Source organism: Dasypus novemcinctus, chromosome 22, assembly GCF_030445035.2.
Source record: "Dasypus novemcinctus isolate mDasNov1 chromosome 22, mDasNov1.1.hap2, whole genome shotgun sequence".
Taxonomy (NCBI): Eukaryota; Metazoa; Chordata; class Mammalia; order Cingulata; family Dasypodidae; genus Dasypus; species Dasypus novemcinctus.
Window position 1 is genome coordinate 26,657,759 of NC_080694.1, and position 24,823 is coordinate 26,682,581.

Genomic DNA, 24,823 nt, shown 5'->3' on the forward strand with positions numbered 1-24,823 from the left:
TTTCGGTTCACATTGTGGTTTATATTTTAGACTATACAATTTTCTAAATTTTTAGTTATCTTATGTTTTACTTTACAATTTACATTTTAGCCTATCAGCCCCTATACATTTTTGGTGTAATTTAACATGTCTTATACCCATCCTTGTGTAATCTAGTGGAACACTTCTATTGCCCACACAGTTACATTGATTCCATCTATTCAATATCTCTTTCCCCTCCCCTTAGGGTCCACAGTGACAGTCAACCTTCACTGCTTGAAGGACCATGTTCAGAAATACTTGCAATAGTGTGGAGGTCTTGACATGCTCAACTGCCCTAGTGCCCTGGGAACCACCATTTCTCTTGAGAGATACAATTCCCTCTATTTGAGGGCATCAGTCCCCCCAGGATGTGGGTATACCTTCTCTCTCATTATATGTGTCTCTATCCAATGATATAACCCACTATGGCAGAATGAGCACTCACACACTCCCTCAAAGCCTGTCTTGCATCAGATACTCCCCTTTAAGCATCTTAAAGAGGTAACCTTCCTTATTATATTTTGAAAAAGTTTTCTCAGCATTATACTCTCAACCAAAATAACTGACAATCTCCTATGTTCATGTGTTGTCCCACTCTCCCCCCAATTTCTTGGGCAATATTACCCATCCTCCCATCCCTAGCCTGCCTCAAGCACACAAAGCCCCACCCAAAGGTAACACTATGCCCCATTTTAACTCTTATTTTTACAAATACCTCCACCTTATCATAGATTTCACCCATGTAGGTGTCAGCTTACATCCTTCCTCTACCCCCCAATTTCCTTTAGGCCTATCATCCAGTCTCTAGCCCTCTGAGGCAGCTTGGTTTACTTATTTCATATCATTGAGGTCATGTAGTATTTGTCCTTCAATGCTTGGGTTGCTTCACTCAACATAAGATTCTCAAGATTCATCCATGTTATCATGTGTGTTTGTAGTGTATTTGTTCTTAAAGCTGAGTAGTATTCCATTGCATGTCTATACCACATTTTATTTATCCATTCATTTGTTGATGGGCATTTGAGTTGATTCCAACTTTTGGCAATAGTGAACAATGCTGCTATGAACATTGGTGTGCATATATCAGTTTGTGTCCTCATTTTCAGTTCTACTGGGTATATACCCAGCAGTGGAATTTCTGAGTCATATGGCAAAACTATAGCTAGTTTTTTGAGAAACCGCCAAACTGTCCTCCAGAATGGCTGGATCCTTCTGCATTTCCACCAGCAATGGCTGAGTGTTTCCATTTCTCCACATCCTCTCCCACACTTGTAGTCTTCTGTGTTTTTGATAGCTGCCAGTCTCATGGGAGTAAGATGGTATCTCACTGTAATTTTGATTTGCATTTCCCTAACATCTAGTGATTTTGAGTATTTTTCATGTGGTTTTTAGCCATTTGTATTTCTTATTTGGAGAAGTGTCTGTTTAAGTCTTGCCACTTTTTAAGATGGGTGGGCTGTCTTTTTATTTTTGAGATATAGGAGTTCTTTATATTTGAAGGATATTAGTCTCCTATCAGATATATGGTTACCAAATATTTTTTCCCATTGGGTAGGCTCTCTTTTCATTTTCTTGACAAAGTCCTTTGAGGTACAAAAGGCTTTAATTTTGAAGAAGTCTCATTTATCTATTTGTTCTTTTGCTGCTCGTGTTTTGGGTGTGAAGTTCATGAATACATTTCCTATTACAAGATCCTGTAGATGTTTCTCTACATTGCTTTCTAAGGTCCTTATGGTCTTGGCTCTTATATTTAGGTCTTTGATCCATCTTGAGTTGATTTTTGTATAAGGCGTGAGTTGGTAATCCTCTTTCAGTGGGTTTGATGGCCTTGTGAATATCATATCACTGTATCTATAAGGCTCTATATGAGAACATTCAAATTGGTTTCATTGATCAGTGTGTCTCTCCTTGTGCCAATACCATGATGTTTTTACTAGTGTGTTATGTTTTGGAGTCAGGTAGTATGATTCCTCCAATTTCATTTTTCTTTTTCAATATGTCTTTTGATATTCGCGGCCTCTTTACTTTCCAAATAAATTTCATAGCTAGTTTTTCTAGGTCATTAAAGAATGCTGTGTTGATGTTTATTGGGATTGCATTGAATGTGTAGATCAGTTTTGGTAGGATAGACATCATAATAATTAGCCTTCCTATCCATGAACAGGGAGTATTCTTCCATTTATTTAAGTCTTCTTTGATTTCCTTAAACAGTGTTGTGTAGTTTTCTACATATAAATTTTTTTATATCTTTAGTTAAATTTATTCCTAGGTATTTGATTTTTTAATTTACAATTGTAAATGGTATTTTTTTTCTTGATTGCCTCCTCAGATTTTCCATTATTGGTGTACAGACATGCTACTGATTTTTGCGCATTGATCTTATAACCTGTAACATTATTGAACTCTTTTTTATGTTCTAGAAGCTTTGTTGTAGACTTCTTTGGATTTTCTATGTATAGGATCAGATCATCTGCAAATAGTGAAATTTTGACTTCTTTGCAATTTGAATGCCTTTTATGTCTGGTTCTTGCCTCAATGCTCAGGCAAGTACTTCTAACAAAATATTAAATAGAAGGGGTGATAATGGGCATCCTTGTCTTGTTCCTCATCATGGAGGAAAGATTTTCAGATTCCAAAATTGTAAATCATGTTAACTGGGGGTTTTTCATATATATCTTTTATCATGTTCAGAAAGCTTCCCTCTACTCCAATCTTTTGCAGTGTTTTTATTAAGAAATAGTGCAGTATTTTGTGAAATGCTTTTTCTGCATCTATAGATATGATCATGTGATTTTTTCCTTCAATCTGTTTATGTGGTTTTTACATTAATGTATTTTCTTATGTTGAACCATCCTTGCATACCAGGAATGAATTCCACCTGGTCATGGTGTATAATTAATTTAATGTGCTGTTGAATATGATTAGTAAGTATTTTGTTGAGGATTTCCACATCTATGTTCATTAGAGAGATTGGTCTGTAATTTTCCTTTCCTGTGGTGTCTTTGTTTGGCTTTGGTATTAGGGTAATGTTGGCATCATAGTATGAGTTATGCAATGTTCTTTGGTTTCAATTTTTTGGAAGTTTCAGCAAGATTGGTGTTAGTTCTTTATGGAAAGTTTGGTAGAATTCACCTGTGAAATCATCTGGCCAAGGGCTATTCTTAGTTGGGAGGTTTTAAATGACTGATTCTATAATTTACTTGTGATTGGTTTGTTGAGATTTTTTATTTCCTCTTTCATCAATGTAGGTTGCTTATGTGTTTCTTGGAATTTGTCTATTTTCTCTAAATTGTCCCTCTTGTTGGAATATAGTTTTTCAAAGTATCCTCTTACGATAGTCTTTTTTTCTGTGGGTCGGTGGTGATATCCCCTTTCTCATTTCTTACTTTCTGTATTTGCCTCTTTTCTCTTTTTTTCTTTGTTAGTCCAGCTAAGGGTTTGTCAATTTTATTGACAATTTTATTGTCAATCTTATTGAACTGGCTCTTGGTTTTGTTTATTTTTTTCAAGTGCTTTCTTATTTTTTTTCATTTAGTTGTGCTCTTTGTTATTTCTTTCTTCTTTCTTTGGGTTTAGTTTGTTGTTGTTTTTTAATAATTCCTCTGACTGTGCAGTTAGTTCTTCAATTTTAGTTTTCTTTTATCATGTGTTAATTTATGACTATAAATTGCCTTCTCAGTACTACTTTTGCTGCATCCCATAAGTGTTGATATGTGTTATCATTTTCATTTGTTTCAAGGCTGTTATTGATTTCTCTTTGAGATTTCCTCCTTGACCCACTGTTTTTCTAAAAGTGTGTTATTTAACTTCCATATCTTGTTGCCACATCTGGGTCTCTGACTATTGCAGATTTCCTGCTTCATTCCTCTGCAGTCAGAGAAATTATTTTGTATGATTTCAAACTTTCTGAATTCATTGAGACTTTCTCTGCAAGCTAGCCTGTGGTCTGTCCTGGAGAATGATCCATGTGTGCTTGGGAAGAATGTATATTCTGCTTTATTTGGGTATAATGTTCTGTATATGTTTATTAGGTTCAGTTCCTCTAATATGTTGTTCAAAGTCTTTGTTTCTTTATTGATTCTCTTTGAGATGTTCTGTCCAAAGGTGATAGTGGCATATTAGTCCCCCACTATAATTGTAGAGACATCTATTCCTTCCCTTAGTTTCTCCAGTGTTTGCCTCACATATTCGGAGGCACCCTTGTTAGAAGCATAAATGTTTATAACTGTTCTTTCTTTTTGAATGATTATCCCTTTCACTAATATGTAGTGTCCATATTTGTCTCTCATAATTGTTTTGCATTTAAAGTCTATTTTGTATGATATTAACATAGTTACTCCTGCCCTTTTTTTGGTTATTATTTGCCTGTAAGATTGTTTTCCAGCCATTCACTTTCAACCTCCTTGAATCTCTGGGTCTAAGATGTTTTTCATGTAGACAACATATATATGCATCATACTTTCTTATCCAATCTTCCAGTCTGAGTCTCTTGACAGGTGAGTTTAATCCATTGACATTCAGTATTATCACTTTCAAGGAATTATTTATATTAGCCATATTTTCTTTGGATTTGTGTTTGTTATATTTTGTTTGGTTTTTTACATTTTTTGTCTTTTTAGCTGTTCTTACACTCTCCTCCAACTCTGTCTTTCCTGTGTTTTTCTTTCCTCCTATAGAACTCCCTTTAGTATTTCTTGAAGGGCAGGATTCTTGTTGGCATACTCTATTAATTTCTGTTTATCTGTGAATATTTGAACTTTCTACCATATTTTTTGTTAGTTTAGCTGTATAGAATATTCTTCTTAGGAATTTTTTTTTTCTTTTAGTATCTTGACTTTGTCATACCACTTCCTTCTTGCCTCCTTGGTTTCAGATGAGAAATCAGCACTTAACCTTATGAAGTCTACTTTGTATGTGATGGTTCTCTTTTCTCTTGCTGCCTTTAAAATTTTCTCTTTGTCTTGAGCATTGGATAATTTGACAAGTATATGTCTTTGGGTAGGCCTGTTGGGATTTATGCTATTTAGGGTGCATTGTGCTTCCTGGATGTGGATGTTCATCTCCCTCACTAGGTGTGGGAAGTTTTTATCCATTATTTCCTCCAACACCCCTTCTGTTCCCTTTTCCTTCTCTTCTTTTTCTGGGATGCCTATAATGCATATGTTTTTGCATTTTGCATTGTCATTCAGGTCCCAAAGTCCCTGTTGAATTTTTTCTCTCTTTTTATCTATCAATTCTACTATCTGTTTGATTTCAGATGTACTGTCTTCCACATCACTAGTTCCTCTCCCTCTTTAAATCTGCTGTTATTTGCTGAGGGTGTATTTTTGATTTCTTGGATTGTGCTGTTCCTCTCCATCATATCTGTTGTCTTTTTTTGCATGATTGCAATTTCTTCTGTATGCTCTCCAAGTGTTTTCTTCATATTCTCTTCCCTCACCTCATTAAATTGGCCCCTATTAAATGTTTTGAGAGCTTTATTTACTTGTTTGATGTTCTGCTCTTTTTCCTAGTTTTTAGTTTGTTCTTTGGATTGGGTCATGTTTTCCTGATTATTGGTTTGGTTTGTAGTTTTTTGTTGCTGTCTGGTCATCATTTTATCTGGTTGGGTTGATTAACTTCTTTGTCTAGTCTCACGGTTTAATTAGTTGTTTTTGCATGTGTGTTAAGTTTTCTCTTTGCCACTTTGTTCTTCTTATTCTATTTCCTTGTTGTTGGCTAAGTTCACTTGAAAGAAAATATTAGGGCAGGGGAAAGCAAAACAAGTAAGAAAAGAAAAAAGTATAATAGTAGTATTGACAGTAAATGTTAGCAGAAGAACCATGTGAGATCTAGAAGAATGGCTATTAGACTCATGTAAGCTGTGTAGAGTTATAACAGTAAGAAAAATGGAATATCTATAATCAGACAGTAAACTGAATATGGTGAGGAATATAGTATGAATTAAAAGACCAGTGTGGTCAGTAAAATGGGAAAGAGAAAGGAAAGGACAATAATATAGAGAGTGAATAAAAGACAGAAAACAGTACAAAGGTATTAGAAATAAAAATTGGGGGCTAAATTAAGTGCAGTGGAATGTAAGAGAAACACGAAATGATGGAGGATAGAAAGATGTAGAGGAAAAGGGTTAGCATTGGTAGCCAAAATCAGTACACACAGGAAAGAGGAAATCGAGGATGTGGAAATACAGCAAATATGAATCACTCCCTGCCACACTTAATATAAAAAATATAAAAAAGAAGAGAAAGAAAAAAGGGAAAAAGGGGGTGGAAATGCAAGCAAAAGAGGGAAGAAGAAGAAGAAGAAGAAGAAGAAGAAGAAGAAGAAGAAGAAGAAGAAGAAGAAGAAGAAGAGGAGGAGGAGAAGGAGGAGGTGGAGGAGGAGGAGGAGGAGGAAGGAAGGGCTATGGGGGGATAAAGAGGAAGGGTAAACCAGAAAATAAAACAACAAAGAAGACCAAAGTTTCAAGCAAGGAATCCTCTTTGCATTTAAATAAAATGCTTAGGAGTCTGACCTTTCCCCTTTCTCCCTTTCTCACTTCCCTCTCTCCCAGGGCAGCAGGGAAGCTGTGTGAGGTGTCCAGTAGGAGATTCAACTTGGTCCTTGGTGAACCAAATCACCAGAGAAAACAATGTCTCTTAATTTCCAAAGAGAGTGCCCACACCTCACCAGGAACCCCAAATATCCTAATGAAGTTTTCAAAACACATCTTAGAGTCTATCTCCCTTAGGTGTGCTACAGGAGGGCTAGTTGATTTTCTGACTCCACCTTCTCCCAGACCAAGTTTTCTATCCCAGCACTTTTAGGTAAATTGGGCTTTCTAAGCAGATTCACCTCTTCTTTCTTCCCCAGCTTTCCCCAAGCCAGCTGGTATGCTCCTCCAAGCTCAAAAAAAAAAAAAAAATGGGGGGCACGGGACCTGAAAATTGAACCCGCACTCACTTGGCCCCTCTGCACGTTCCAACAAACCCTCCAAGTCACAGAGTCAGTCCAAAACTGAAGGGCTAGTGTATTCCCTTACCACAGGGAGTGCTGGATTTGGGAGTGGGAAGTCTGGGATATTGCAGACTTGGGGTATGCGGGTCTGTGGAATGTCAGCTGTGGTGGCTTAGGGGTCATGGATCTGGGGACCATGCTTCTGGGGAACACAGGGCTTGGGAATGCCACCACACTACTGACAGTTCAGGGAATGCCTTAGGGGGAAGAGTCCCACCTCTCCACTTCTGACCTCAGTGCTAGAAACCTACAATTCTTTAGCAAGCATGCTTTAGCAAGCATGATTTCTGTTGCAGTCTCTCCAAATCGATGTCCAAACACCTCCTGCCTTGCAAGTCCCCAAAACAACCCACTGCAGCAAGATTCCAACCCTACTCAGCCGGTCTTTTGCAGGAGCAATTATGAAGTACATTCACTCAGATGCCATCTTGCCCCACCCATCACCTATCATCTTTTAATATCTCCATTTGTTCCTCCCAGCTTGTTCTTAAAGGGAGAGTACATCTGCCTCATTATCTAATAAAAGATGAAGAAATGCACATGCTAGTTGTTCTTTAATCCTCCCCTGGTTAGCCATGTATATCAATCTGACTGCTTAGATCCTCCCAACAGTGAACTCAGACACTTGGTCTTACTGGATTTGGGGAGTATCAGGTCTAGAACCTAATGCCAGGTTGCCTAAGTTTGTTTTTGCATTACTTTTTTCCTCTGGGTGGTAACACTAGGAAGCATTTCTACCAACAGCAAGGCACAAGACAGAAAGTACAGTGAAGAGAATGCAGCACATATACAGAGTATGATGGAAATCCCAGGAACCCCCCAAGCTCACTGACTCCAGGAACTCAGACTGGATGAAAGCAGCTTCAATTGAGCCTCTACAAACCTTTCACACACCTTCCATCCTGTGCAAGACACCTGGTTATTCTGGGAGAGGTTTGAGGATAAGTCAGCCTGCTTGTTGTCCACAGCCACACTGCTAAGTCCAACAAGGCAATCCTTAATATTGTCTTAAAGTTCTTGAGAATTCCAGGGGTGCCATACTAAAGGAACTTGTCAAACAGCTGCTGGAAATCCTGGTGTGCCTGTGCTCCAAGTCACTTTACAGGATGGGAAGGACAGAAAACCCACAGCATGGGCTCAGGGCTCCTGCTCCCACACCACCACTGGCCAGAACAAGCCCACCACACCTGAGCTTCCTCCCACTGTGGCCCTCAAGCTTGTCCACTTCTGGTGTGGGCACAGGGTGCCCTGGTCCACTGTGGCCTTCACTTCTGTGGAAAGTATCACCTCCAGTATGGCTCCTACACTCCTAGGTTAACAAGAAGCCCAAACCATGGCCAGTGATAAAGTTTTCAGGGTTTGGTACTGTGAAAATTGGATAGCTCTTTGGGTTAAAAATAAACTTGTATCTTCCCACTTCATTGTAGACAAAAGAAAATTCTGGATGGGTTTTAAAAGGTAAGTGAAAAAACAGCTCTAAGGGCTTTCTAATCATCAAAGCAATGGGGAGAAATCACAAAGAAAATAACAACCACTTTGACTATATGTATTAGTCAACAAAAGGGGTACTGACGCAAAGTAGCAGAAATATGTTGGCATTGACAAAGGGGGTTTATTTTGGGTAGAAGCTTACAGTCACAAGGCCATAAAGTGTAAGTTACTTTCCTCACAAAAGTCTGTTGCCACATGTTGGAGCAAGAAGGCTGCTGGTCTCTGTGAGGATTCAGCCTTCTTCAGACTCCATGGTCCCAGCTTCTTCTGGTCTCAGCTGTAGGCTGACATAAAGCTTGTCTCTCTGTCTGGGGCTTGTTTCTTTATGGGCTTGGCTGCTCTGGTGCCTCCACAATGTCAGCTGTAGACCATCAGGTTCTCTCCCCAGGCCTCTGCCAGGTCTATGGAGCCATCTCTATTCCTCTGTGTTCTTCTCCTGTGTGTTTACTTCCCCAGGTTCCAGCATCAAAACTCTAACTACTTCTTTGCCATGTCTTTTTCTCAGTGAGTACCTGCCCACCAAGGGAGTGAAGACTCAATGTCCTACTGATATGGGCCATTTGAACCCCTGATCATAATTTAATAAAGTAAAAGTAAAACCTCTGAAGTTAATATAATCTATTATGCCCACAGGAAGAGACCAGTTTACAAACAAACATAATCCAATATCTATGTTTGGAATTCATAAACAATATCAATGGCTACACTATATAAAAATTAAAGATATTTGAATTAAATCAAATAAAATCCAACACTTTAAAATATATAATACACCATGGAGAGGTCACATTATCTTTAACATACATAACATAGGATGTTGATTGCCCGAGAGTCACCTCTTGCTGGCAGTGTTATGTCCTCTTGAAGGAAACTTTGTAGGTAAGCCCCTAGACCAGAAGGCCCTTCAGGAACCCAAGGAAGCCCAAGCACCCCACCCACTCTCCTGGGATGATAGAAGGTCAATTCTCCAAAGGAGGAACTTGGTCTCCTGTCAGGGAAAGTTCTGGAATCCAGACCCTCCCCTCTGAGGTTCAGAGTTACTGCCCAGCCCACTTGAGGCCAGCTGGCAAGAAAGAAAGATAACATGCTCCCCATCACTCACACCACCTCCATATGCCCAGTAAATTAAGGACTTTGAAGGAAGCTGGGCTTCTGGTCATTCTGTGGCTTAAGTTCCTCCTGACCAGCCCACCAGTGAAACACATGTGTGGCTGGAGAAGAGCCACAGGGTCCAACACATAGACCAGGCCTCCAGACACCTGGTGGAGAGGTGGGAGGCACCTTCCTCTCTCACACCTGAAAGCCTGGTGCCAAAGTGGATAGGGCAGCAGGTCAGCCAGCAGAGGGCAGCGCTAACAGCAGGGGAACAGGGAAAGGGAAGAGCCTCATGGAAAAGGCCCACTTGTGCTTTCCTCTGACCCTTGTGAACTGAGTAAGTCCCTAAGGATCTTATTCTGAGAGGAAGATCCTAAAGGGGAGGAATGAACTCAAGAACAGAACATGCAATCACCCTACACTGAATGTGAGAGCAAATGGCACTTTATTTTGTTCCCTAAGTTGGAGAAAACCAACATAATAGAGTTTGATATGCAACATGACAGAAAAATGCCCATTTCTTCTCCTTCTAATCAGTCCTAAAACTCTCTTTAAAGTAAGGATGAGTAAGCAGCAATGCCTGCCTCCCAAGCCTATCATAGCTCAGAATAATCTTCCTTAGCAATGTTGGTGGATGTTATCAGAATCTTAGACAGCTTTTCTTTGTGGGGATTTCATATACTCAGAACTTTTGCAGAACAAAATGAATTTTTCAATCACCGAAAAATAAAGAAAATAATTATTCATCACCAGCCAACCTAGGTTAGTAACATGGCTATCCATTTCCAACAACTAATCAAACTGAATAATCTGCTTTTCCTTGATTTGTTTCATCAATTTTTCTTCTTTCTTCTTTTTTTTTCTTTCACTACTTTATGGATTGAAGCAGAATGTCATTAATAAAACTGATCCAGATTTAGATGCTACCACACAATGGAGCTTCTGGGTTTATTGGTATTTCATTATTACCATTCTCAAGAGATTTCTTGTTTCACACAGGGTGTTGCTTTTAAAACACAAAGCAAAACAAACCCCATTTACCTTTCTCTCTGGATGTTCATTTGGCCCTTTTGTGTTTTGAGTATTGTTGAAATTCAGTGTTTCCTGATACTGGTTTGGCCCTTGCTGTCTACCATCAGTTTTCCCTCAGGAAACAGCTGAGGTGTGAACAAAGTGGAGGGTGACACAGAAGGAGGGTTGCTGAGGTCGGTGGGGCTGGGGGTAGGAAGGAGAGGTGACAGCAGAGGAGATCTTCCTCCTGCAGGTAGAGCTGCTGGCTGAGAAAGGGCACTTGGTAGGAGAAGCAAGGGTTTCCCAGCAGTGGAAAGTGGAGCCAGAGACCCAACCCCAGAGAGCTCTTCAGGATCAGCTGAGTAGTAGAGGGCACCAATAGTCAATTCTCCTCCACTCCTGGCTACCCACAGAAGTAACCATCCCTGCTCCTCTGTTAAGTGCTTGCATGTGACCAAGGAGCCATGTGCGACTCTTCAGGCAGAAGCATGTAAGCACCCATGGCCAGCAGCTCCAGAGACTTCACACTGAAAAGACAACAGCCTGAGTGGTGGCCCTCCCTCCAGCTGGGCTCCTGAGACTGGACTGAGAAGAGCCTACCTGCCACATAAACACACAGACAGACAGACAGACAGACAGACACACACACACCACTTGGCATGGGAAGTCTATCTTTACTTTTAGCCACTGTCTCAGTTTGTCAGGGCTCGTCTAACAATTCCCCAGAACCACTCATTTAAGCCCCCAGGTTGAAGGTTCTAGCATGTGCATCTCTGACAATGACCAGATCAGGAAGGAAAGGCTTGACCCTGTGGATGCAATCCTTAGCAAAGGGCACTGACCATCACTAGCCAAAACCAATTAGTCTATGGGGTGCAGCAGTGCTCCAAAATGTATTCACCAAACACAATGAATGTGCCACACTAATGAAAGAGGTTGTTGATGTGGGAGGAGTGGAGTGAGGGGGGTGAGGATATATGGGAACCTCGTATATTTTTTGAATGTAACATTTTTTGTGATCTATGTATGTTCAAAAAATATAACTAAAAAATGATTGGGGTGGGTGGTGGGGAGTGGGGTATATGGGAACCTCTTATGTTTTTAAATGTAATGTTTTGTGTGATCTATTAACTTTAAAAAAAGATAATTAAAAATAAAAAAATAAAAACAAAACAATAATTAGAGCTCCACTGACCCAGGGCTTACTGTGAGCCACTGTATGCACAATAATTACATTCATTCTCATAAGTGGTCCATGCGGTCAGTTCTGTTTGATCTGTCCTAGAATGGCAAAGTGAGACAGAGAGGCTGTGACTTGTGAAGGCTCCACCGCTAGTCACCATAGAGCTGATACTTCCACTTGGGGCTCCTCACCCAGGGCTGCTAACCAACACACTGACTACTGTTAACTGTGCTCCAAGGAAATTGACTTAGGAAGTAATTTGATCAGCTTTGGTAGGGCCTGAAATAACTTGCAGTGAATTTTGGGGCAGTTTGGTCCTTCAGCAAACCTGTAGTACAGAATTAACCCTCTTTATGACCAATGATCCCAAGGTCAGAGGAACTGCTCCTGGAGCCCTGGAGCTGATCATATACCATAATCCCAATATTATGGTGTGAACATTGGTTCAAATAGACTTTGAAATGCCTTTTGCTGTTCTTGTTGCTTTTAAGGCTCTTTTCTTTAGATTTTAATTCATATTTATTTTGGTTGCATCATTTCCTTTTGGCATGTACAAAGCTCCAGGACTTGAATTTGCCTGTAACCTCAGCTAATCAAAACTGCCCTGAAATGCTTTAAATACAAAATCCCATTTGAATGAAAGTATTCTAAAGACAATTCCCATATTCTAGGGGGCAGTAAAGCATTCGAGCAGGAGTCAGCGACTTTGTCTGTGGAGGGCCAGGTGGGAACTCTCCTGGCCCTGAGGGCTCTGTCCCTATCACTCAACCCCAACATCGTAGACAGAGACAATAGAGAAATGAATGGGTGTGGCTGTGTTCTAATAAAACTTTGTCAAAACAGACAGGGGCCAGGTCTTAGTTTGCCAACCCTGTCATATAGAAAGGCATGCTTATGTCTCATTCCTGATTTCCCTCCAAGGGGCAGAGCCCAGGTCACTTCCTACCTCGGGTCCCCTCTCCGGCCCTTGTTCAGTCAGCCCTGGAAGGTGGGGCCACTTATCAGACTGCCAAATTCAGGAAGGAGACACTGAGTCTTCAGGCTCACTCTGCCCTTCTCCCTCTTGGGCATGGCCCACAGGGTGCAGGGGTTCTGCTCTGCTTTTCCACCCCATTTGGGCTTCAGAAGCCACAAGCCCCACTGTGCAGTCCTCAGTGGTACCTTCCATCAGTGGCACCCCATCGAGAAGCAGTCTACAGTCCACCTTAGGGTGCTGTGGAAAGGGACTCCTCAAAGGTACAAACAAAATGGTGTAGCATGAACTCTCTTTGTTATTCTGAAAATCCAGATGAATTTTATATTCTCTCAATAAAGAAGCATTGAACAACTTCACACACAAAGAGTCCTGGCTTTTTTACTATTATCTCAAGATGGCCATCAAGTCACTGGCAGTATCATAGGTACCGTAGACTCAAAATGTAAACTCCACTTAATAAGTGAAACTATTTCCATTTGTTCAAAAGCTATTGCTCACAGGAAGAAAACAGATGAGGTGTGTGTTGGGAGAAGGTCGGGATCCCTTCCGTTCCACCTCCCTCCTGTTTTAATGGCCAGCAGAGACAGGTACCTTGTCAGATGGCCCCGGAAGTCCCCTTCCTCCATCCAGTCCTTCCACACACTAGAAGCCAGGCAGAGGGGTACCTCAGATTCAAGAGACATCCCGGGGGGCAGGCTGAGGGCCATGGTTGCTTCAACTGGAAACTACGCTTCTGTGTGTGAAGTGAAACTCATGAGACTCAAGAGGCCTCCCACTAGTACTCCAGTGAGAGTTGACCAGAACTGGGGACTTACCTGGGCACCACTAATTGTGGGTGGCTAGGAAAAGAGGAAGGAGGCATTTTGTGGGATTATTTTATACATCATTAACTTCCTTTCCAAGGGAATCTGTGTTCCACGTTATGGGTTGAGCTGTGTACCCCAAAAAGATACCTTGAAGTCCTATTCCTGGGTACCTGGGAACACGAACTTTTTGCAAAAGCGTTATTGCAAGCAGAATCATTTAAATTGAATGAGGCTGACTGCAGTGGGTGGACCCTTCGTCCAGGATGGCTTGTGTCTTTAGAAAGGGGGGTGTGGGCACAGACAGAAGAGGGGGGTGCCATGGGAAGAGAGACAGAGCAGGCCATAGGGTGCCTGAGGAGACACGGAAAACCCAAGGCTTGCTGGCCAAGGGACAGGCGCCCCAGCGGCCAGGACTGACCCACCAGCAGGGCCCACGCATTTGCGGCTTCAGCCTGCAGGGCTGAGAGAGCGGTTCCTGGTGTTTTTAGCCACCCAGTTCATGGCACTTGTGACAGCAGCCTGAGAAAAGTGAGGTGTCCCTCTTCTGGCACTATCATCCCTCCAAGAGGGCTGAGGGATAGCCCAGGTGCCCAGCTGTCCACCAGGCTGAGGGTCCCCAACCAAGGCTTTAATCTAATCAGATACCCTGAGGAACGCCCTGGGGACGGACAGAAACCATGTTGAAAAGAAAGGAATGTGTGACCTGGACAACTCTGAACACCCTTCTCTTCCTTCCTTCCGCCCTCTCTTGGGGGCTTCAGCTGCTCAGACCCTCGCGCTCTTCCCACCAAGCACATCTTCCCAGAGGGGCCGGCCCAGACGATGCAGACCTATTCCTGGTTCTCCCTGGTGAGAAGGAAGGCGGCCTGAAGGTTCCCGGGGCCCAGGACCGTCCACCTGTCTGCTTATTCACGGCCCCGGGAACCACCTCACATACTGCTAGGGGGCTGCACCCTGCACACTGGATAGCCTCGGGGCACCCTTTCTAGATTGTCCGCGGCCGCGAGGCCCCTCCAGTTCCAGCGGGGACGGGTGCTTCTGTGTCTCTCAGTACTAGAAGCTCTGCTCTTTCGGGGTCCAGGTGACCGTCCCACAGAACCAGGAGAGCAGCCTCTGCCCTCTGCCCCCTCCAGCCCCGTGCGCTGCTGTGCGCTCCCTGGAGTCTTCCTCCCTGGTGAGCACTCCCTCTCCCCCCGCTCCCCCCCCCCCCACTCGACCTTCCCGGTAGCGGTAGCCCTTTCCCACTATGATGTCCTGCTCCCACCCCCACAGAAGCATCCCCCACCCGGGCCCGCCCCCACGCCCTGCTTGGTTCCCAGACCCCTTCCGCGCGGTGCCGCTGGGTCTCCAGCCCCCGCTCCGGGTGGCACAGCCCCGCCCCAGCCCCTCCCTGGCAGGGGACCCCTGCCCCTAGCCCCGCCTCACCCCCGCCGCGCGGTGCCGTCCGTCCCGCCTCACCCGGGCCTGGCGGGAGAAGTAACTGCGCTCCTTGGGGTCCAGGCGCCGCGGCGGGACGTAGCTGAAGGCGGACAGCGCCGAGATGGGCGGCGGCCGGGGCTTGCACCGCAGCGTGGCGGAGGCCATCTCCTCGTCCCCCAGGCCGCCCGCGTCCACCTTCTCCGCCGAGGTCATGTCGGTCCCACCCGGCCGGGGAACCCGCCCGAGTCCGCCTGCCTGGCTGCCCGGCGCCCGCGTTAGGCAGTTGCCGGGAAACCGCAGCCTCGCGTCACAAAGCTGGGCGGGGGGCACAGGGCTGGGGCGCAGGGCCAGGGGCGCAGGGCCAGGGGCGCAGGGCGGAGGGCGCAGCCGGGCTGGGGATGGGACCGTGCCCTCCCGTCTCCTTGCGGGTCCCTGGAGCGCCCACTTGGGACGCGAGGAGCCGCGTCCGCTGGACTGGGGGCCTCCGCCTGCTTGCCCTTGCCCTTGCCCTTGTGCTCGCGGAGGGATCCAAGCCGGCTGTCTGAGAGAAGTGCAGGCCACCCCAGCGCAGCATCTGAAACCCTCCAGGAGCCGCGGAACAGTAGTGGAAGACTGACTCGGGTGGAATACGTTGCCATCGTAAATTAACTCAGTGTATCCTCAGCAGCATCGGGTCATCGTGCAACGAGTCGATTTTCAGCGCCTCGGTCACCACGAGGGGCCACCGCTCAGGGTACTGGCAGGTGCGGGTGTGCAGCGGCACGAATCGAATCCAGCCAAGTGGTATCTGGGAAAACTGAGCTGTTCCGCAGCGCTCTGCTGTTTCTTGAGTCAAATGCTGGTTCAAGAGGTGCGTTCCTTTTGTCGAAAATCCACTTAATTCTAAAGCCTGGGATGTGTGTGTGTGTATCAGTAAAAAGGAAAAGGGGAACAAAACTGGCCTTGGGAATACTTTAACCAGGGCGGTTCTAGGAAGGCTGGCTTGAAACATAAATGATAATGAGGAGCCAGACTGGTGAAATCTGGGGAACAGTTGGTCATTCCAGGCAGAGGGAAGAGCATCTGTGGTGACCCTGAGGCCGAGCCCATTGATGTGCAGGCAGCAGAAAGGGAGGACAAGGGTGGTGCAACTTTCAGAAGGGGAAGGCAGCAGGGAGTGCAGGTGGACAGGCAGGCAGGGGAGGGGTTGCTCTCAGGCCGGGACCAATGAGCACCCCTCTCAGGGGGCTTCTTGCCTGCAGGTCCTTGATTCAGGCAGAGGTTTTAGAGATTTTTCAGTACCATGTCCTTGATGTTAATTAACAAAAACAATAACCACACGTTTACAGTGGCACCCCTAGAAGTAGAGCACCCTAGAAGTATGACACCCCTAGAAGTACAGCACACACCTAGCAGTAGGGAACCCTAGAATTATGGCATTCCTAGAAGTATGACCCCACAAGCCAGTCTGTGCTCCTCCTACACCTCCTTACACAGGGACACAACCATTCTAAGGCCCACAGGATGGAGGAATAGAGTATGGATTGGACTGGACTTACTGATACACTATTCATGAACTATTGTGATTAGTAATCAAAGAAAATGTGGCATTGGTGTGGAGAAAGTGGCCATGGTGGCTGCTGGGGGTGGGAGTGGGAGGAACAGATGTAAATGTGGGGGCATTTTTGAGACTTGGAGTTGTCCTGGGTGTTGCTGCAGGGACAGTTACTGGATATTGTATGTCCTCCCATGACCCACTGGGTGGACTGTAGGAGAGTGTGGGCTATGGTGTGGACCATTGGCCGTGAGGTGCAGCGGTGCACAGAGATGTATTCACCAAATGCAGTGAATGTCTCATAATGATGGAGGAGGTTGTTGTTATGGGGAGAGGACTGGGGTGAGGGGGGTGGGGGGTATAGGGTGGGGCAGGGAGGGGCAAGAGAGCTCACAGAAGGCAGAAGTGACACTGGGCTTGGTCTCAGTAGTGAAGAGGGACTGTGGAAGGGTTTCTGTGACATAGTATGATCCAGAATGGGGCTCAGGCCCAAAGTCATGAACCGCTCTAAGAATTGTGAGACCACTTCACAGGTTTCCAAGAGATGTGAGAATCCTTTTGGCCTGGCCCCCAGGTGAGCGGGAATTCACTTGGGTATATGAACACATCCGAGTCGATTGCAGCTCTCTCCTGGTCAATCTTTCATTTGCTTCTATTTATCTCATTCCTTCTCTGCAAAGATGCATAAAATTTAAAAGTGAACTTGGAGCTCTAGAACTCATAGAGTTTCAATAACCTATGCTAAAGATTAAAAAACCTTAAAAAGTAAAGATAAAGAGATCTAAAAAGTTACAGCATGATAGGGTCATGTGATGGTTAATTACCGTCCAGTTGGTGCTGAGTCATTGAATGATGCAAGCCCTGGCCTGCCAGTGTGAGGGCATTCTGTAGGTAGCTTTAGACCATTAGGCAGTTGGTTGCAGCTATGGCTGATTACATCCACAAACAAGGGTGACTGCCTTCAGCAAGGAGGGGAGTCCCATCACCCCAGCAGCTGAAGGTCTTAAAGCAACACCGAGGCTCTCAGCAGTCGCACACACATAAGAATCGAAGCTCCTTGAGGGCAAAGTCACAGCTATCTTACTCAGGTGCTCCCAGAGCCCAGAACAATGCCAAGCACATAATAAGAGCTCAATAAATATTTGTTGGTTAAATAAGAGGGATATTTAAAGAATTATCAAACATGATTCCTTTCCTCAAAGACACAATCAATACTAGAAGTACACAACAAGCCAGAGCAGAGTGTGTGAAGAAAATCAGTGTTCCAGCCCTCAGAGGGGGTCAGGGTTTTAGGTGGTGGAGAAAGAAGAGACCTGGGTGGGGTGCTGCTGAATAGACAGAATTTAGTCACAGGGAGATGCTGTCTGGAGGGAGAAGAGACACCTGGGCAAAGGGAACAAGGCAAGAGATAATGGAGTGGGTTAGGTGGGAGGGAAGAGACCACCAGCTTGGAGCCAGGTAACAAGGTGCAGCCTGCAGGGGTCCCAAATGTCAGAGCAGAGGAGGTTCTACAGTATCCTGTAAGTAGGAAAGAAATAAGGTTTCTGATCACAGGCTGGCATGCTGAGGGTTTTCAGAAGATTAGTCTGGGGTGTGCAATATGAACTGGACAAGAGTAAGCCAGAGAGGAAACCAGGGAGCAGACTAGCACCAAAGCTTACAGAACTTGGGAAACTCATCTACATTCTAGTCACTCATCATCATAATGCCTTATTAAGTAACTTACAAAGGAAACAATAAGGTCTTAGGTATTAGGGAGTGATGAAGATAATGGTTTTAGGGAGTCATCTTGTCTATTCTTACACTTACATCAGGAGGAACTTAAAACAGATATTCCAATAATTTAATAACTATAAATCAGAGTTGAGCATAAATAATGAAGAATATAGGCATATTCTGCTTTTGGAAAACTAAAGGTCAGAAATTTCTGTATTTCAAGGGAAGCGGACTTGGTCCAGTGGTTAGGGTGTCCGTCTACCACATGGGAGGTGTGCAATTCGAACCCTCCGGCCTCCTTGACCCATGTGGATCTGGCCCATTTGCGGTGCTGATGCACAGAAGGAGTGCCCTGTCACGCAGGGCTGTTCCCCACATAGGAGAGCCCCACATGAAAGGAGTGTGCTCCATAAGGAGAGCCGCCCAGTGCAAAAGAAAGTGCAGCCTGCCCAGGAATGGCGCTGCACACACAGAGAGCTGACACACAAGATGAAGCAACAAAAAGAAACACAGATTCCTGTGCTGCTGACAACAGAAGTGGACAAAGAAGAGGCAGCAAATAGACACAGAGAACAGACAACTGGGGTCGGGGGTGGGAAGGGAAGAGAAATAAATAAAATAGATAAATCTTAAAAAAAAAGGAAATTCTGTATTTCAAAATATAAGTCAAAGATTTATAAAAAATATCAAGTACACTGAAAAGCCTAATGAACAAAGTGGGTACTTCAATTAGAGATATAAGATTCTAAGTCCACTGGGCTAGCAGACTACTTAGGACCCTGGAAAAAGCAAGTATGAATTAGGGATTACTTTGGGGGGTGGAGGGAATGGAACCATACCTGGACAACTTGATAACTAAGTAAATGGAGTTGCCATTGTTTAATAGCCTCTTTTCCTAGTAAATTTTTGCTGTTAAAACCAACTCTTTTGGGGCCATTAATGCATAGTGCTACTCTGAAAAAAAATCAAAGAGAAATAAACTTACTTTTTATAACAATCCAAAATATTCTTATTATTTTTTTGGCCAAAGTATACTCAAGATTTGGCTTTTCCTAATGGCCAATATTCTCACATCAATCATGAATGTGTTACTTTTTAGTCTACTGAAAAAGTACTTGGCTTAATTAATGATGCTGTTAATAAAATCTTACAAGGAATTTCCAAAAAACATATCCGGAAATGTACTGTTAATTTCTGGAATCATCTATTTTTCTCACCTTTTTATGAAAATGATCCTTTCCTAGTCACCTCAACAGGCCTTTTAACGTAAAACTACAACAATTTCTTTATCATTTGTGTACATCTTCATCAACTGTAAAAGGTAATACAAATCCTTCTTTATCTAATTTAATTTCAATATTTGATGAGATAAGAAAAAAATCTTCATGTGATACCCTCACAAACACTATCTTCCTTTACTTCTTTGTAATATTTTTATTTCTTCCAAACTGTATTTGTCAATAGGACAGAAGGCTGCAAAGTAATGAACACAACCAAATGAGGGTGAGGATGTTCACTCACTCAGCTTCAGGAACAAGCCTGTCAGCCTGAAATTAGGGAGGCTTCCTGGGCTAAAGCAAGGAGTAGGACCTCAAATTAACAGGGGAGCAGTAGGAACCACACACTCTCTCCTTCTCCTTACAAATGGCAGCACACTTTCAATTCAGACAGTGAAGAAAATGTTCTAAGTTCAGAAAAATTAGGCAACTAAGCAGCTCAACACATCCATCTCTTCCAGTGCCTCCTAAGAGCTAATGCACCCCATATCCGTGGCACCCCATGACTACAACATGTGGCCAAGGGGCATGGCTAGAATTCCCTTCCCAGCCCTCTGGTGTATGCCATTCCTTCTGTATAAAGGGCCATGAGAGCAGGAGAGGTGGTACATGTGACCATTTGAAGCCTATCAAAGATGGTTCTCTTTGAGATGACTTTTTAATTGATGAAAGGAAGGATGTGGACTCTAAGTCAGCATAGTCCAGCAGCTATTTCTGGAAGGATTTGTGTGCTTATATCTGTGCTAATGTGGTACCCACCAGCTATGAGAGGCTTTGGAGCACTTGAAATGTGATATATGATTAGGGAAATGAATTATAAACTTTACTTATGTTTAATTTAAATTTAAGTAGCCATCTGCACTAGTGGCTACTATACTGGACAATGCAGGCCTAGACTATAAGAGCAGCTAAACAGACATGAGCACTTACTGTGTTATTCCCTCATTTATTCCTTCTTACCATAGGTGTTTGAGGTCAGTATTCTTCTTACTTACATTTTACAGATGAGGAAGCAAACAGAAAAAGGTTAAAAAGGGTAAATACACTGTGCAAAGACACTCTGCTAATCTGTGACAAGCTGGATTCAAATACGGCTGTATATTCTATTCTACCATCTACACTCTAGAGCCTCATGCAGGGCAGGGAAGATTCCATTTTGCATTCTGTGGTTACTAAGCTCCACCTGTCTCCCAAAGAGATAACAACCACTAAGGTTCTGTAAATAAATCCCCTGGTACTTACCTATTATATACCAATAGGGTATTAACATTTTGGAAGCAAAGTAGCATCTTGCTCCTAAAAGGTCGATCAATTACATTACCACAGATTTATGAAAGTGAAAATCCACGGGAGTCTCCAGGGAATGGTATGGAGTAAAAAATGATTTCATTTGATATTTAGGAAGGAGTTTGGGCTCCTAAAAATCATATATTCAAACATGAGAGAGAAAAATAAGCTACAAAACCAGAGAATAAAATGAAGGTAGTGAGTTACCTATGTATAAAAGTTTGATACAAAATTCCTTTAAAAAATGATATTTTTCTAGGACTTAGGACTGATATCATTCTTAACACAGCAATGAAAAATATTCTTGTTATAGTTAAAGTCTAATAGCTCAAAATATCTTTAAAATGTGTTTTAAAAGTAGTCACTGTAAAAAAGAACAATAAACATCATGACAATGCTGTCAAATTCAAGAAACATCTCTGAAACACTCAGAATTGCTTTAAGGACCTGAAGGACACTCAGCTAAAATTTTTAATCCAAGAAGAAATGATAAAACTGACATCTCAATTCAATAAATAAAGGATTGCAATGGAACAAATAGTGATGGAAAATTGCTTATCTATCTAGTAAAGAAGAGTTAAACTCCTACCAAACATCAGACTATGGGCATATCTCCTTTTACTGTGTTTTGCTTTATTGCACTTTGCAGATATTGTGGTGTGTTTTTTTTAAATAAACTGAGGGTTTGTGGCAATCCTGTGTCAAGCAAGTCTATCAGTTCCAGTTTTCCAACAACGTGTGCTCGCTTCATCTGTGTCACATTTTAATTGACGTATATACATTCACAAATAAAAATAATGCTTTTGCATGCTTAAAAGACTATAGTATATGTGCACTGGGAAACCAAAACATGCATGTAACTCACTTTATTATGGTGGTCTGGAACTGAACCTGCCAAATCTCTGAGGTATACCTATATAATAAATCCCAGGTGGATTAAAGATCCAATGGGGAAAAATTAGTAAATATTTGCACTAACACATATTTGGTGAAATAATCTTATGCATGATGGGTGAGTCAGGAACCATTAAAAGACAGGTAGATTCAGTCACACAAAACTTAAAAACACAAAGCAGTAGAAAGATGATTAGGGAGCAGGAAGGCAATTCCTAGGAAATACAAATGGCCAATAAACATTTGACAAAATGCTCAACTTCATTATTCCTCACTCAAATTCAATTTAAATACATGACAAGACATCCTTTTCCACTGAACTGAGTGGCAGAAGCTAACAGGACTAAAAAACTGTGCATTGGAGGTGGGGGTGACACAGCCACCTTCACTCAATGCTGGGGAGGTGTGACATCTACCATTCAGAGTCACTATCTACTGACATTACACCAGTGATCCCACTCTTAACATTCTAGTCTGCAGCTTAAAGGAGCATGGGCCCCAGTAGAATGACATGCAAGGGTGTTTATTACAGCACTGCGGATAGAGGCCAAAGGTGGAAAGAACCTGAAAGACCATAAGCTGGGGAACTAGTAAGTCCCATAAAATACTGCACCACTTTGAGAAAGAACGTATTTGATCCACATACATTGGCCTTAAGGAAGTTCTATATATACTGGACATAATGATAATTTGTATGATATACTGGACATAAAGAGAAAGGAAATTGGTTTATATATTTGTGTATGTTAGGCTTAGAAAGCACAGAGTCAAATTTGCTATTTCAGGGAAGGGAGGTGGTTGGGGTTAACTAATTTTAGTGTTTATATGCCTTGGCATTGTTAAAAATTTTTTAAAAGAAAAGAGTAATGACTTTCCATTTCTTTACCTTATACCAAGAATATGATCCTGAGTCAAGTTTGAAGGACAAAGCAGAAGGTGATGAAGTCTGGTGAGACTATTTCCAATCACACAAAAAGGTGTGCTGTGAAGTTTATGAGAGTGAATCTTTATAGCACAGACACCACCTAAACCAAAGTCTACGAGAGAAGAGTGAAATTTCTGGCTTGGTTTAAAAATGCACTCAGAAATAATTAGGATTTGTAGAGTTCAGAGATTCAGACTTTTTAATCAAATGGCTATTGTGCATGCTAAACCCTTTAAAACCCTTGAAGTGAATCGAGGAATTCTAAGACTCATACACTTCAACACTTAAAACCATTTAGAAATCTCATACAGCAGGAACTGGTCCTATAGGACAAGACAGAAATGGGGTCAATTTACCAAAGAAAAGGCTAGCTGTTGCACCTAGATCCAAGTAAATGAAAGTTTTCCCTTTTAATAAAGTTATTCAGACAGGTCAAAAGAGAAGTGACTTAGTTTTCAGAAGGGGCACAAGAAAACTGTTTGCCCTCAGTGAAATAATGCCATACACTTTTTGTTTTTACCATATAGAAAGGATATTCTAGGACTGAGGATAAGTACAGTTGTGTCAGTTGTGATAGACTAAATATGTCCAGATATGATTCTTCACCTGAAATGAAAAGCATCCCAATCAGTTACATTTGAATTTTAGTACATGTAATGAAAAAAATCATAAACATACAGAACTAATTCATTCATTCCAAAAGTGTGATGGATTTTTAAGTGACATTAGGAAATGAACTTGGTAGAATTATGCTCTCATGCTTGCTTAACCAATGACATCTCATTTTGACTTCTATGAACCCAAGCTCCTAACTTCTGCCCCTTGGTGGGATTCAGGCAGCTACAGTGGCAGACCCCTGCTAATGGGAGCATCTTGATGATCCCCCACAGGAGCATGAATGGCCCATTGATGTGCTGATGTCTTCCACCTATGGGAAGCACATCCACCAGCCCATCAAGCCACTGAACCCTGACCACAGCTGTGGCAACCACGTGAGGGCTGACTTCTACAGGAAGAACGACATCCCCAGCATCAAGGCTCCTGGCTCTGGACACTTTTCTCCAGTCTGAGGTTCGCCCCAGGCCCCAAAGTCCCAGGGGCTCCTTTCACAGGGAGTGGGGAACCTGCGGACTTATATCCTGGTTGTATTGACTTCTAGAAACTGCAGGGATGCCCCCATCTGGCCTTATGGTGGGGACAATGAAAGACAAGCAGCTTTCCTAAGGGGCCTTCGTCAAGAGTCTGGCACACACCTTTAGGATGTAGGTACATCCAGCAGGTGGATTTTTACATGAGACTTTCAGATTACGTGATGCTGGTGACTCATTGACTGCAAGCACCTTCACAACATTAAAAATATCCCCCCACCTTAAGTGACTGGGATTTTTGTTCATGGATTCTCTGCATTTGTATTTGGGGAGGGGTGTGCAGTTATTTTCCTAACAGTCACAGAAGCCACTACTACCTGACATTATCTCTAGTGTACCTAAAACAATGCTTGCATTTTACTTTCTTCAAGAGGAAATATCAGGAAAGTTACATTTTTAGCACAATTGAACTCTAGATATACTGCAGTGCACTTTCTCCCCAATGATCTGAACTGCTAATAATGGAATTTTGTTCACTCGAGGACAAAAATCCCTAGGCAGGATGGATGGCCCTGGTGTCCAGTGTTTTCTGTTGTCACCCTGAAAGTGAGAAGCAGCTGAGGTCATGAAGAAAGCATGGGGCTTGGCATTCACCAGGGTTGGGTAAAATTCTGTCTCCTCCTTTTTCTAGCTCTGAGGTCTCTTTGAGCCTACATTCCCCCATCTTTACAGTGGGGGATGCTAACCTCATCTGTCTGAGTGTGGCTGGTCAACTGTAACATATACCATAGGCAGCAGGAATTCAGTGTCTCAGGGTTTGGAGGCTAGACACCAAATCAAGGGATTAGCAGCCACACAGTCCTGCAGGGGGGCATCCTGCTGGTGGCTCAGCCTCTGCTCATCACATGGCCATCTGAATCCTGTGGTCTCCACTTCTGCACAGGAGTTCATCTGTCTAGATCCTCTCCTTGTGGGGTCTCCAGTCCTGTAGGATGAAGGCCCTCCTGGCTCAATTTGGTTTTATCTTAATAGGATCTTTGAGATTCTTCCAAATAGCTCCCACCCACAGCACCAGGGACCAGGATTTGAATGTGTCTTGGGGAA

The 24,823-nt window shown here is 43.1% G+C and overlaps 1 long non-coding RNA gene and 1 pseudogene across 1 annotated transcript; one reads left to right on the forward strand and one right to left on the reverse strand.

The window, feature by feature from the left end:
* Positions 1–13,471, reverse strand: part of LOC131275306 (olfactory receptor 7C1-like) — a 46,141-nt pseudogene extending 32,670 nt beyond the window's left edge.
* Positions 13,472–15,386: 1,915 nt separating this feature from the next.
* Positions 15,387–24,028, forward strand: LOC131275217 (uncharacterized). Its single transcript, XR_009182625.2, has 2 exons — positions 15,387–15,848; positions 23,522–24,028. It is a non-coding gene; the product is annotated as an uncharacterized lncRNA (long non-coding RNA).
* Positions 24,029–24,823: the final 795 nt, after the last annotated feature.